We start from the raw sequence: 16,138 nt of genomic DNA on the forward strand, positions 1-16,138 counted from the left end.
ACCCTCACACTATGTATACCACGTCCTCTCCTTGTGAGCCTCACACTATGTATACCACGTCCTCTCCTTGTGACCCTCACACTATGTATACCACATCCTCTCCTTATAACCCTCACACTATGTATACCACGTCCTCTCCTTATAACCCTCACACTATGTATACCACGTCCTCTCCTTGTGACCCTCACACTATGTATACCACGTCCTCTCCTTGTGAGCCTCACACTATGTATACCACGTCCTCTCCTTGTGAGCCTCACACTATGTATACCACGTCCTCTCCTTGTGAGCCTCACACTATGTATACCACGTCCTCTCCTTGTGAGCCTCACACTATGTATACCACGTCCTCTCCTTGTGACCCTCACACTATGTATACCACGTCCTCTCCTTGTGAGCCTCACACTATGTATACCACGTCCTCTCCTTGTGAGCCTCACACTATGTATACCACGTCCTCTCCTTGTGACCCTCACACTATGTATACCACATCCTCTCCTTATAACCCTCACACTATGTATACCATGTCCTCTCCTTATAACCCTCACACTATGTATACCACGTCCTCTCCTTGTGACCCTCACACTATGTATACCACGTCCTCTCCTTGTGACCCTCACACTATGTATACCATGTCCTCTCCTTATAACCCTCACACTATGTATACCACGTCCTCTCCTTGTGACCCTCACACTATGTATACCACGTCCTCTCCTTGTGACCCTCACACTATGTATACCACGTCCTCTCCTTGTGACCCTCACACTATGTATACCACGTCCTCTCCTTGTGACCCTCACACTATGTATACCACGTCCTCTCCTTATAACCCTCACACTATGTATACCATGTCCTCTCCTTATAACCCTCACACTATGTATACCACGTCCTCTCCTTGTGACCCTCACACTATGTATACCATGTCCTCTCCTTATAACCCTCACACTATGTATACCACGTCCTCTCCTTGTGACCCTCACACTATGTATACCACGTCCTCTCCTTGTGACCCTCACACTATGTATACCACGTCCTCTCCTTGTGTGCCTCACACTATGTATACCACGTCCTCTCCTTGTGACCCTCACACTATGTATACCACGTCCTCTCCTTGTGACCCTCACACTATGTATACCACGTCCTCTCCTTGTGAGCCTCACACTATGTATACCACGTCCTCTCCTTGTGACCCTCACACTATGTATTCCACGTCCTCTCCTTGTGAGCCTCACACTATGTATACCACGTCCTCTCCTTGTGACCCTCACACTATGTATACCACGTCCTCTCCTTGTGACTCTCACACTATGTATACCACGTCCTCTCCTTGTGACCCTCACACTATGTATACCACGTCCTCTCCTTGTGACCCTCACACTATGTATACCACGTCCTCTCCTTGTGTGCCTCACACTATGTATACCACGTCCTCTCCTTGTGACCCTCACACTATGTATACCACGTCCTCTCCTTGTGTGCCTCACACTATGTATACCACGTCCTCTCCTTATAACCCTCACACTATGTATACCACGTCCTCTCCTTGTGACCCTCACACTATGTATACCACGTCCTCTCCTTGTGACCCTCACACTATGTATACCACGTCCTCTCCTTGTGACCCTCACACTATGTATACCACGTCCTCTCCTTGTGTGCCTCACACTATGTATACCACGTCCTCTCCTTGTGACCCTCACACTATGTATACCACGTCCTCTCCTTGTGACCCTCACACTATGTATACCACGTCCTCTCCTTGTGACCCTCACACTATGTATACCACGTCCTCTCCTTGTGAGCCTCACAGTATGTATACCACATCCTCTCCTTGTGACCCTCACACTATGTATACCACGTCCTCTCCTTGTGACCCTCACACTATGTATACCACGTCCTCTCCTTGTGTGCCTCACACTATGTATACCACGTCCTCTCCTTATAACCCTCACACTATGTATACCACGTCCTCTCCTTGTGACCCTCACACTATGTATACCACGTCCTCTCCTTGTGACCCTCACACTATGTATACCACGTCCTCTCCTTATAACCCTCACACTATGTATACCATGTCCTCTCCTTATAACCCTCACACTATGTATACCACGTCCTCTCCTTGTGACCCTCACACTATGTATACCACGTCCTCTCCTTGTGACCCTCACACTATGTATACCACGTCCTCTCCTTGTGACCCTCACACTATGTATACCACGTCCTCTCCTTGTGAGCCTCACACTATGTATACCACGTCCTCTCCTTGTGACCCTCACACTATGTATACCACATCCTCTCCTTATAACCCTCACACTATGTATACCACGTCCTCTCCTTATAACCCTCACACTATGTATACCACGTCCTCTCCTTGTGACCCTCACACTATGTATACCACGTCCTCTCCTTGTGAGCCTCACACTATGTATACCACGTCCTCTCCTTGTGAGCCTCACACTATGTATACCACGTCCTCTCCTTGTGAGCCTCACACTATGTATACCACGTCCTCTCCTTGTGAGCCTCACACTATGTATACCACGTCCTCTCCTTGTGACCCTCACACTATGTATACCACGTCCTCTCCTTGTGAGCCTCACACTATGTATACCACGTCCTCTCCTTGTGAGCCTCACACTATGTATACCACGTCCTCTCCTTGTGACCCTCACACTATGTATACCACATCCTCTCCTTATAACCCTCACACTATGTATACCATGTCCTCTCCTTATAACCCTCACACTATGTATACCACGTCCTCTCCTTGTGACCCTCACACTATGTATACCACGTCCTCTCCTTGTGACCCTCACACTATGTATACCATGTCCTCTCCTTATAACCCTCACACTATGTATACCACGTCCTCTCCTTGTGACCCTCACACTATGTATACCACGTCCTCTCCTTGTGACCCTCACACTATGTATACCACGTCCTCTCCTTGTGACCCTCACACTATGTATACCACGTCCTCTCCTTGTGACCCTCACACTATGTATACCACGTCCTCTCCTTATAACCCTCACACTATGTATACCATGTCCTCTCCTTATAACCCTCACACTATGTATACCACGTCCTCTCCTTGTGACCCTCACACTATGTATACCATGTCCTCTCCTTATAACCCTCACACTATGTATACCACGTCCTCTCCTTGTGACCCTCACACTATGTATACCACGTCCTCTCCTTGTGACCCTCACACTATGTATACCACGTCCTCTCCTTGTGTGCCTCACACTATGTATACCACGTCCTCTCCTTGTGACCCTCACACTATGTATACCACGTCCTCTCCTTGTGACCCTCACACTATGTATACCACGTCCTCTCCTTGTGAGCCTCACACTATGTATACCACGTCCTCTCCTTGTGACCCTCACACTATGTATTCCACGTCCTCTCCTTGTGAGCCTCACACTATGTATACCACGTCCTCTCCTTGTGACCCTCACACTATGTATACCACGTCCTCTCCTTGTGACTCTCACACTATGTATACCACGTCCTCTCCTTGTGACCCTCACACTATGTATACCACGTCCTCTCCTTGTGACCCTCACACTATGTATACCACGTCCTCTCCTTGTGTGCCTCACACTATGTATACCACGTCCTCTCCTTGTGACCCTCACACTATGTATACCACGTCCTCTCCTTGTGTGCCTCACACTATGTATACCACGTCCTCTCCTTATAACCCTCACACTATGTATACCACGTCCTCTCCTTGTGACCCTCACACTATGTATACCACGTCCTCTCCTTGTGACCCTCACACTATGTATACCACGTCCTCTCCTTGTGACCCTCACACTATGTATACCACGTCCTCTCCTTGTGTGCCTCACACTATGTATACCACGTCCTCTCCTTGTGACCCTCACACTATGTATACCACGTCCTCTCCTTGTGACCCTCACACTATGTATACCACGTCCTCTCCTTGTGACCCTCACACTATGTATACCACGTCCTCTCCTTGTGAGCCTCACAGTATGTATACCACATCCTCTCCTTGTGACCCTCACACTATGTATACCACGTCCTCTCCTTGTGACCCTCACACTATGTATACCACGTCCTCTCCTTGTGTGCCTCACACTATGTATACCACGTCCTCTCCTTATAACCCTCACACTATGTATACCACGTCCTCTCCTTGTGACCCTCACACTATGTATACCACGTCCTCTCCTTGTGACCCTCACACTATGTATACCACGTCCTCTCCTTGTGACCCTCACACTATGTATACCACGTCCTCTCCTTGTGTGCCTCACACTATGTATACCACGTCCTCTCCTTGTGACCCTCACACTATGTATACCACGTCCTCTCCTTGTGACCCTCACACTATGTATACCACGTCCTCTCCTTGTGACCCTCACACTATGTATACCACGTCCTCTCCTTGTGAGCCTCACAGTATGTATACCACATCCTCTCCTTGTGACCCTCACACTTTGTTTAGCTGCAAACACTCTCACACACGTCATAAACACTGTTGTGTCCCTCACTTTCCTGCTATGGAAACATTGTCAACAAGTAAGATGGTCCACTATTCACCAAGTCACTACATGTGCAGTGGCTCCACTATTCACCAAGTCACATGTGCAGTGGGTCCACTATTCACCAAGTCACTACATGTGCAGTGGCTCCACTATTCACCAAGTCACTACATGTGCAGTGGGTCCACTATTCACCAAGTCACTACATGTGCAGTGGCTCCACTATTCACCAAGTCACTACATGTGCAGTGGCTCCACTATTCACCAAGTCACTACATGTGCAGTGTCTCCACTATTCACCAAGTCACTACATGTGCAGTGGGTCCACTATTCACCAAGTCACTACATGTGCAGTGGCTCCACTATTCACCAAGTCACTACATGTGCAGTGGCTCCACTATTCACCAAGTCACTACATGTGCAGTGTCTCCACTATTCACCAAGTCACTACATGTGCAGTGGCTCCACTATTCACCAAGTCACTACATGTGCAGCGGCTTCACTATTCACCAAGTCACTACATGTGCAGTGGCTCCACTATTCACCAAGTCACTACATGTGCAGTGGCTCCACTATTCACCAAGTCACTACATGTGCAGTGTCTCCACTATTCACCAAGTCACTACATGTGCAGTGGGTCCACTATTCACCAAGTCACTACATGTGCAGTGGGTCCACTATTCACCAAGTCACTACATGTGCAGTGGCTCCACTATTCACCAAGTCACTACATGTGCAGTGGCTCCACTATTCACCAAGTCACTACATGTGCAGTGGGTCCACTATTCACCAAGTCACTACATGTGCAGTGGGTCCACTATTCACCAAGTCACTACATGTGCAGTGGCTCCACTATTCACCAAGTCACTACATGTGCAGTGGCTCCACTATTCACCAAGTCACTACATGTGCAGTGGGTCCACTATTCACCAAGTCACTACATGTGCAGTGGCTCCACTATTCACCAAGTCACTACATGTGCAGTGGCTCCACTATTCACCAAGTCACTACATGTGCAGTGGGTCCACTATTCACCAAGTCACTACATGTGCAGTGGGTCCACTATTCACCAAGTCACTACATGTGCAGTGGGTCCACTATTCACCAAGTCACTACATGTGCAGCGGCTCCACTATTCACCAAGTCACTACATGTGCAGTGGCTCCACTATTCACCAAGTCACTACATGTGCAGTGGCTCCACTATTCACCAAGTCACTACATGTGCAGTGGCTCCACTATTCACCAAGTCACTACATGTGCAGTGGGTCCACTATTCACCAAGTCACTACATGTGCAGTGGCTCCACTATTCACCAAGTCACTACATGTGCAGTGGCTCCACTATTCACCAAGTCACTACATGTGCAGTGGGTCCACTATTCACCAAGTCACTACATGTGCAGTGGGTCCACTATTCACCAAGTCACTACATGTGCAGTGGGTCCACTATTCACCAAGTCACTACATGTGCAGCGGCTCCACTATTCACCAAGTCACTACATGTGCAGTGGCTCCACTATTCACCAAGTCACTACATGTGCAGTGGCTCCACTATTCACCAAGTCACTACATGTGCAGTGGGTCCACTATTCACCAAGTCACTACATGTGCAGTGGGTCCACTATTCACCAAGTCACTACATGTGCAGTGGGTCCACTATTCACCAAGTCACTACATGTGCAGTGGGTCCACTATTCACCAAGTCACTACATGTGCAGTGGGTCCACTATTCACCAAGTCACTACATGTGTGACTGTGCAGTGCACACCTGGATAATGACTTACAAAGATAGCATGTTTACATTAGCATGCCTACATGCTAGTAGCTAGGCCTGTGAATACCATTTGATTGTGATTCCTGGGGTGAGCATTCAACACCATTCTCCATTGTAATGGATTACATTCAAATCATTACAATGAAACTTCTTCATACCAGGTCCCTCTGCTTGCATGGAGAATGCCTAAAAAGGTATGTCGAGCAGGGGTGGGCAATACATTTTTAGCGGGGGCCGCATAAGCAACCCGAGCACTGCTGGAGGGCCACACCGACAATATTTCAATTAAATTTTGCTCAATATTATTTTTGATATACCGTAAGATAAATAATAATAATAATAATTTCAATGAACCTAACTTAACTTTATACAAAAGCAGATTGCTATTGATGGTTTTATGTTCAACACTGTCTTACACTACACTTCCTGATGTATAATACAATGCAACAATGTCCATTTCTGCACAGGGTTCATTTCTGTCACTTCATCCTGCATTATCCAACATTTTTCCTCGTCAGATTTGGACAACCATCTGTTGTTAAAAACCATTTTTAATCATATTTTTTTATATTGGTTTTATATGTAATTATTTTTTGTTTTTATTCAGTCATTGGTGGAGCTAAGCTACCTAGGTTCCATTCTAGAGGCTAACCTTTCCTGTGATAAAATGGCAACCAAGGTAATCAAAAAGGTTAACCAACAAACGAGATTTCTCTACAGAATTTCCTCTCTGGTCAACAAAAGCACCATGAGGATTCTGGCGGGAACTCTCCTTCAACCCTTTTTCCATTGCGCATGCACCTCCTGGTACCCTAGCACCTCCAAAACCCACAAATCTAAACTCCAAACATCTCAGAACAAGCTAGTCAGGTTACTTCTAGACCTCCACCCCAGATCCCACCTCACTCCTACCCACTTCTCTAAAGTGGGCTGGCTCAAGGTGGAGGACAGAGTTAAACAACTTGCACTGAGCCTAGTCTATAAAATCCGCTACACCTCCCTGATAGCGAAGTACATGTCAAACTACTTCCTTAACGTAAATGACCGCCATAACCACAACACCAGGGGGTGCTCCACTAACCACGTTAAACCCAGATTCCGAACTAACAAAGGTCTTAACTCATTCTCTTTCTATGCCACATCAATGTGGAATGCGCTCCCAACAGGTGTAAAAGAAAGGGCATCTCTATCCTCCTTCAAAACTGCAATAAAAGTTCACCTCCAGGCAGCTACAACCCTAAACTAACACCCTCCCCGGATTGCTAATAATCAAATGTAAACAATCAAATGCAGATACTTTTTCTTATGCCTTCTGATCTCTCTCTCTCTCTCTCTCTCTCTCTCTCTCTCTCTCTCTCTCTCTCTCTCTCTCTCTCTCTCTCTCTCTCTCTCTCTCTCTCTCTCTCTCTCTATGTCCACTACTTGATGTCCATACCCCCCCCCCCACCCCCCACCCCCTCCACACCCCTGATTGTAAATAATGTAAATAATTAAATGTATATACTCTGATGATGATCTTGTGTGATGACTGTATTATGATGATAGTATATATCTGATAGTATATATCTGTATCATGAATCAATTGAAGTGGACCCCGACTTAAACAAGTTGAAAAACTTATTGGGGTGTTACCATTTAGTGGTCAATTGTACGGAATATGTACTTCACTGTGCAACCTACTAATAAAAGTCTCAATCAATCAATCAAGGATAATATTTGAATATTGTTGTGCAGCACTTTGGAAACATTTTATTGTTTAAATGTGCTATATAAATAAAGTGGATTGGATTGTCACCCCTGCCAGCTTGTCCCATTCCAGTCCTAACATGTCCCAACACGCATTTACCTATGTGAACAAGTCATTACCTGTGCTTGTCTCTTTAATTGACTGCATGGCTGCCAGCTACTCCGTGATTTGAAAGTCTGCAGTTATCCCACGTAAGAAGAAGAGCAGCTGGGCGGTGTCACGTACATCGCAGCTCTCATCCAAAGCCAGCGTAAAACAGTCCAAGTCTCTGGGCATGTCAGCGCAACAGAGTCCAATAAGCACTCCTTAATAAACTCTCCGTCAGAAAACGCTTTACTTTTTATGGCGATTTTGTGAGAAATGACGAAACTTGTCCTGACGGCTGCATCTCTGGGGGTGTGACATATGGCACAAAGTCCTTGTTGGCTTTGCAGTTTTACCATCAACGCATCAGCCTCTCTTGCGCGCGCTTCATCAGACACATTCCGGTATTTTTCCTGGTGCTTCGTGGTGTAGTGGCGATTCAAATGATATTCTTTAAACACCGCAACGTGTGTAGCACAAATTAAGCACACGGCTTTACCTTTCATTTATGTAAAGAAATACTTGTCAGTCCATGTCTTGTTGAAAACACGCCATTCCTCATCAACTTTTCTCTTTTTAGCGTCTCATCACTTGTCGCTGTGCACCTTCACTCACAGGTTACACCCGGACATACGCCCATAAGTAACACTTTTCAAAATAAAAGCAGCACAGTTGTATTGCACGCACGACATAGATGTTTTTTTAAATTTATTTTGTCATTTGTGATTGCAGCTGTTCACATTCACTCACAATCACACACGCGCATACGTCCACACGGAAGTAATACAAATAACGCTTTTCAAAACAAAAGCAGCACCGTTGTATTGCACACTCGACATAGATACTTCTTCAAATGTATTTTGTAATTTATGATTGGCCTCACGCGGGCCGGACATGGACGCACAATGTGGCCCGCAGGCCGCAGAATGCCCAGGTCTGATCTACATGAATATATACACTCTACATGAGTACACTCACACTGTACATGAGTATATTCACACTCTACATGTGTATATTCACACTGTACATGAGTATATACACTCTACATGAGTATATTCACACTGTACATGAGTATATTCACACTCTACATGTGTATATTCACACTGTACATGAGTATATACACTCTACATGAGTACACTCACACTCAACATGTGTATATTCACACTCTACATGTGTATATTCACTCTACATGAGTATATACACTCTACATGAGTATATTCACACTCTACATGTACATGTGTATATTCACACTCTACATGAGTACACTCACACTGTACATGTGTATATTCACACTCTACATGAGTACACTCACACTGTACATGAGTATATTCACACTCTACATGTACATGTGTATATTCACATTCTACATGTGTATATCCACACAGTATTCACGGTGTACATGAGTATATCCACATAGAGTATGTTCTACATGTGTATATCCACAAAGTATTCACAGTGTACATGTGTATATCCACAGTGTATTCACAGTGTACATGTGTATATCCACAGTGTATTCACAGTGTACATGTGTATATCCACAGTGTATTCACAGTGTACATGTGTATATCCACATAGAGTATGTTCTACATATGTATATCCACAGTGTATTCACAGTGTACATGTGTATATCCACAGTGTATTCACAGTGTACATGTGTATATCCACAGTGTATTCACAGTGTACATGTGTATATCCACACAGTATTCACAGTGTACATGTGTATATCCACACAGTATTCACAGTGTACATGTGTATATTCACATAGAGTATGTTCTACATATGTATATCCACAGTGTATTCACAGTGTACATGTGTATATCCACAGTGTATTCACAGTGTACATGTGTATATCCACAGTGTATTCACAGTGTACATGTGTATATCCACACAGTGTACATGTGTATATCCACAGTGTATTCACAGTGTACATGTGTATATCCACACAGTATTCACAGTGTACATGTGTATATACACACAGTGTACATGTGTATATCCACAGTGTATTCACAGTGTACATGTGTATATACACACAGTGTACATGTGTATATCCACACAGTATTCACAGTGTACATGTGTATATCCACACAGTGTACATGTGTATATCCACAGTGTATTCACAGTGTACATGTGTATATCCACAGTGTATTCACAGTGTACATGTGTATATCCACACAGTATTCACAGTGTACATGTGTATATACACACAGTGTACATGTGTATATCCACAGTGTATTCACAGTGTACATGTGTATATACACACAGTGTACATGTGTATATCCACACAGTATTCACAGTGTACATGTGTATATCCACACAGTGTACATGTGTATATCCACAGTGTATTCACAGTGTACATGTGTATATCCACAGTGTATTCACAGTGTACATGTGTATATCCACAGTGTATTCACAGTGTACATGTGTATATACACACAGTGTACATGTGTATATCCACACAGTATTCACAGTGTACATGTGTATATCCACACAGTGTACATGTGTATATCCACAGTGTATTCACAGTGTACATGTGTATATCCACAGTGTATTCACAGTGTACATGTGTATATCCACAGTGTATTCACAGTGTACATGTGTATATACACACAGTGTACATGTGTATATCCACACAGTGTACATGTGTATATCCACAGTGTATTCACAGTGTACATGTGTATATCCACACAGTGTACATGTGTATATCCACAGTGTATTCACAGTGTACATGTGTATATCCACAGTGTATTCACAGTGTATATGTGTATATCCACATAGAGTATGTGTGTATATCCACACAGTGTACATGTGTATATCCACATGTAGTATGTGTGCTCAGCTAAAAGCAGAAGTTCAAACATGTTGTGCTTGTGGCCCACAGCAAGGAGGCTTGGTAAATAAATAAAGAAGCCCATGTTGTGCTGCTACACGTGTGGAATGTTGTGACAAACCCACTCATGTCCACAACATTCCAACTTGCTTTTTATTTCATCCAAATGTCTTTTTGCAACAGTTGAACATGAGCAGCATTGTACAGTCCTCAAATATTCTAGTGACAATATCTTTTACTAGGCAGTGAACTAGGGACGCTGTTGGGAGAGTGGCTGTGCCAGCAACCTGAGGGTTCCTGGTTCGATCCCCACCTTCTACCAACCTCGTCACATCCGTTGTGTCCTTGAGCAAGACACTTCACCCTTGCTCCTGATGGGTGGTGGCTAGGGCCTTGCATGGAACCTCCCGCCATCAGTCTGTGAATGTGTGTGTGTGAATGGGTGAATGTGGAAATAGTGTGTGTGAATGTGGAAATAGTGTGTGTGAATGGGTGAATGTGGAAATAGTGTGTGTGAATGTGGAAATAGTGTGTGTGAATGGGTGAATGTGGAAATAGTGTGTGTGAATGTGGAAATAGTGTGTGTGACTGTGGAAATAGTGTGTGTGAATGGGTGAATGTGGAAATAGTGTGTGTGAATGTGGAAATAGTGTGTGTGAATGGGTGAATGTGGAAATAGTGTGTGTGAATGGGTGAATGTGGAAATAGTGTGTGTGAATGGGTGAATGTGGGATATAGTGTGTGTGAATGTGGAAATAGTGTGTGTGAATGTGGAAATATTGTGTGTGAATGTGGAAATAGTGTGTGTGAATGGGTGAATGTGGAAATACTGTTTGTGAATGGGTGAATGTGGAAATACTGTGTGTGAATGTGGAAATAGTGTGTGTGAATGGGTGAATGTGGAAATAGTGTGTGTGAATGTGGAAATAGTGTGTGTGAATGGGTGAATGTGGAAATAGTGTGTGTGAATGTGGAAATAGTGTGTGTGAATGGGTGAATGTGGAAATAGTGTGTGTGAATGTAGAAATAGTGTGTGTGAATGGGTGAATGTGGAAATAGTGTGTGTGAATGTGGAAATACTGTGTGTGAATGGGTGAATGTGGAAATAGTGTGTGTGAATGTGGAAATACTGTGTGTGAATGTGTGAATGTGGAAATAGTGTGTGTGAATGTGGAAATAGTGTGTGTGAATGGGTGAATGTGGGAAATAGTGTGTGTGAATGTGGAAATAGTGTGTGTGAATGGGTGAATGTGGAAATAGTGTGTGTGGATGTGGAAATACTGTGTGTGAATGGGTGAATGTGGAAATAGTGTGTGTGTGAATGTGGAAATAGTGTGTGTGAATGTGGAAATAGTGTGTGTGAATGGGTGAATGTGTAAATAGTGTGTGTGAATGGGTGAATGTGGAAATAGTGTGTGTGAATGGGTGAATGTGGAAATAGTGTGCGTGACTGGAGTGAATGTGTAAATAGTGTGTGTGAATGGGTGAATGTGGAAATAGAGTGTGTGAATGGGTGAATGTGGAAATAGTGTGTGTGAATGGGTGAATGTGTAAATAGTGTGTGTGAATGGGTGAATGTGGAAATAGTGTGTGTGAATGTGGAAATAGTGTGTGTGAATGGGTGAATGTGGAAATAGTGTGTGTGAATGTGGAAATAGTGTGTGTGAATGGGTGAATGTGGAAATAGTGTGTGTGAATGTGGAAATAGTGTGTGTGAATGTGGAAATAGTGTGTGTGAATGGGTGAATGTGGAAATAGTGTGTGTGAATGTGGAAATAGTGTGTGTGAATGGGTGAATGTGGAAATAGTGTGTGTGAATGTGGAAATAGTGTGTGTGAATGTGGAAATAGTGTGTGCATGAATGTGGAAATAGTGTGTGTGAATGGGTGAATGTGGAAATAGTGTGTGTGAATGTGGAAATAGTGTGTGTGAATGGGTGAATGTGGAAATAGTGTGTGTGAATGTGGAAATAGTGTGTGTGAATGTGGAAATAGTGTGTGTGAATGGGTGAATGTGGAAATAGTGTGTGTGAATGTGGAAATAGTGTGTGTGAATGGTGTGAATGTGGAAATAGTGTGTGTGAATGGGTGAATGTGGAAATAGTGTGTGTGAATGGGTGAATGTGGAAATAGTGTGTGTGTGAATGTGGAAATAGTGTGTGTGAATGTGGAAATAGTGTTTGTGAACAGGGGCGCCGCTAGGGATTTTGGGCCCCAAGAAAATAATATATACAGGGCCCCCTGTATTATAATTTCATCATCATTAAGGGCCTCTCTGGGCCCCCCTCCATCATGGGCCCCTAGAATCTGTCTCCTTTACCCCCCCTTTCCGGCGCCCCTGTTTGTGAATAGTGTCTATATTGATTGAATGATACCTAGTTGTGTTGTGTTGTTATTATCAGATGAATGGTGTATATCAGACCTGGGCAAATGAAGGGGTGAGGGCCACATGCGGCCCCTTAAGCTTTACAATCTGGCCCGCTGGACATTCCCAAATAATTGTTTCAGATGTTTAAGATGTAAAGTGTAGCTGCCATTATGATGTTGTCTAAAGTCTTCAACTATACTAAGTCTTTCTATGGTTACAATCCGTAAGTCTTCAACTATACTAAGTCTTTCTATGGTTACAATCCGTAAGTCTTCAACTATACTAAGTCTTTCTATGGTTACAATCCGTAAGTCTTCAACTATACTAAGTCTTTCTATGGTTACAATCCGTAAGTCTTCAACTATACTAAGTCTTTCTATGGTTACAATCCGTAAGTCTTCAACTATACTAAGTCCTTCTATGGTTAAAATCCGTAAGTCTTCAACTATACTAAGTCTTTCTATGGTTACAATCCGTAAGTCTTCAACTATACTAAGTCTTTCTATGGTTACAATCCGTAAGTCTTCAACTATACTAAGTCTTTCTATGGTTACAATCCGTAAGTCTTCAACTATACTAAGTCCTTCTATGGTTAAAATCCGTAAGTCTTCAACTATACTAAGTCTTTCTATGGTTACAATCCGTAAGTCTTCAACTATACTAAGTCTTTCTATGGTTACAATCCGTAAGTCTTCAACTATACTAAGTCTTTCTATGGTTACAATCCGTAAGTCTTCAACTATACTAAGTCTTTCTATGGTTACAATCCGTAAGTCTTCAACTATACTAAGTCTTTCTATGGTTACAATCCGTAAGTCTTCAACTATACTAAGTCTTTCTATGGTTACAATCCGTAAGTCTTCAACTATACTAAGTCTTTCTATGGTTACAATCCGTAAGTCTTCAACTATACTAAGTCTTTCTATGGTTACAATCCGTAAGTCTTCAACTATACTAAGTCTTTCTATGGTTACAATCCGTAAGTCTTCAACTATACTAAGTCTTTCTATGGTTACAATCCGTAAGTCTTCAACTATACTAAGTCCTTCTATGGTTAAAATCCGTAAGTCTTCAACTATACTAAGTCTTTCTATGGTTACAATCCGTAAGTCTTCAACTATACTAAGTCTTTCTATGGTTACAATCCGTAAGTCTTCAACTATACTAAGTCCTTCTATGGTTACAATCCGTAAGTCTTCAACTATACTAAGCCTTTCTATGGTTACAATCCGTAAGTCTTCAACTATACTAAGTCTTTCTATGGTTACAATCCGTAAGTCTTCAACTATACTAAGCCTTTCTATGGTTACAATCCGTAAGTCTTCAACTATACTAAGTCTTTCTATGGTTACAATCCGTAAGTCTTCAACTATACTAAGTCTTTCTATGGTTACAATCCGTAAGTCTTCAACTATACTAAGCCTTTCTATGGTTACAATCCGTAAGTCTTCAACTATACTAAGTCTTTCTATGGTTACAATCTGTAAGTCTTCAACTATACTAAGTCTTTCTATGGTTACAATCCGTAAGTCTTCAACTATACTAAGTCTTTCTATGGTTACAATCCGTAAGTCTTCAACTATACTAAGTCTTTCTATGGTTACAATCCGTAAGTCTTCAACTATACTAAGTCCTTCTATGGTTACAATCCGTAAGTCTTCAACTATACTAAGTCTTTCTATGGTTACAATCCGTAAGTCTTCAACTATACTATAGGGGTGGCATGGCGTAGTGGGTAGAGCACCCGTGTCAGAAACCTGAGGGTTGCAGGTTCGCTCCCCGCCTCTTACCATGCCGTTGTGTCCTTGGGCAGGACACTTCACCCTTGCCCCCGGTGCCACTCACACCGGTGAATGAATGTTGAATGAATGATAGGTGGTGGTCGGAGGGGCCGTAGGCGCAAATTGGCAGCCACGCTTCCGTCAGTCTACCCCAGGGCAGCTGTGGCTACGAAAGTAGCTTACCACCACCAGGTGTGAATAAATGATGGGTTTTTAACATGTAAAGTGACTTTGGGTACTTAGAAAAGCGCTATATAAATCCCAGGTATTATTATTATTATTATACTAATTATTTCTATGGTTACATTCCGTAAGTCTTCAACTATACTAAGTCTTTCTATGGTTACAATCCGTAAGTCTTCAACTATACTAAGCCTTTCTATGGTTACAATCCGTAAGTCTTCAACTATACTAAGTCTTTCTATGGTTACAATCCGTAAGTCTTCAACTATACTAAGCCTTTCTATGGTTACAATCCGTAAGTCTTCAACTATACTAAGTCTTTCTATGGTTACAATCCGTAAGTCTTCAACTATACTAAGTCTTTCTATGGTTACAATCCGTAAGTCTTCAACTATACTAAGTCTTTCTATGGTTACAATCCGTAAGTCTTCAACTATACTAAGTCTTTCTATGGTTACAATCCGTAAGTCTTCAACTATACTAAGTCTTTCTATGGTTACAATCAGTAAGTCTTCAACTATACTAAGTCTTTCTATGGTTACAATCCGTAAGTCTTCAACTATACTAAGTCTTTCTATGGTTACAATCCGTAAGTCTTCAACTATACTAAGTCTTTCTATGGTTACAATCCATAAGTCTTCAACTATACTAAGTCTTTCTATGGTTACAATCCGTAAGTCTTCAACTATACTAAGTCTTTCTATGGTTACAATCCGTAAGTCTTCAACTATACTAAGTCTTTCTATGGTTACAATCCGTAAGTCTTCAACTATACTAAGTCTTTCTATGGTTACAATCCGTAAGTCTTCAACTATACTAAGTCTTTCTATGGTTACAATCCGTAAGTCTTCAAC

The sequence above is a fragment of the Entelurus aequoreus genome, linkage group LG20 (assembly GCF_033978785.1).
Source record: "Entelurus aequoreus isolate RoL-2023_Sb linkage group LG20, RoL_Eaeq_v1.1, whole genome shotgun sequence".
Lineage (NCBI taxonomy): Eukaryota > Metazoa > Chordata > Actinopteri > Syngnathiformes > Syngnathidae > Entelurus > Entelurus aequoreus.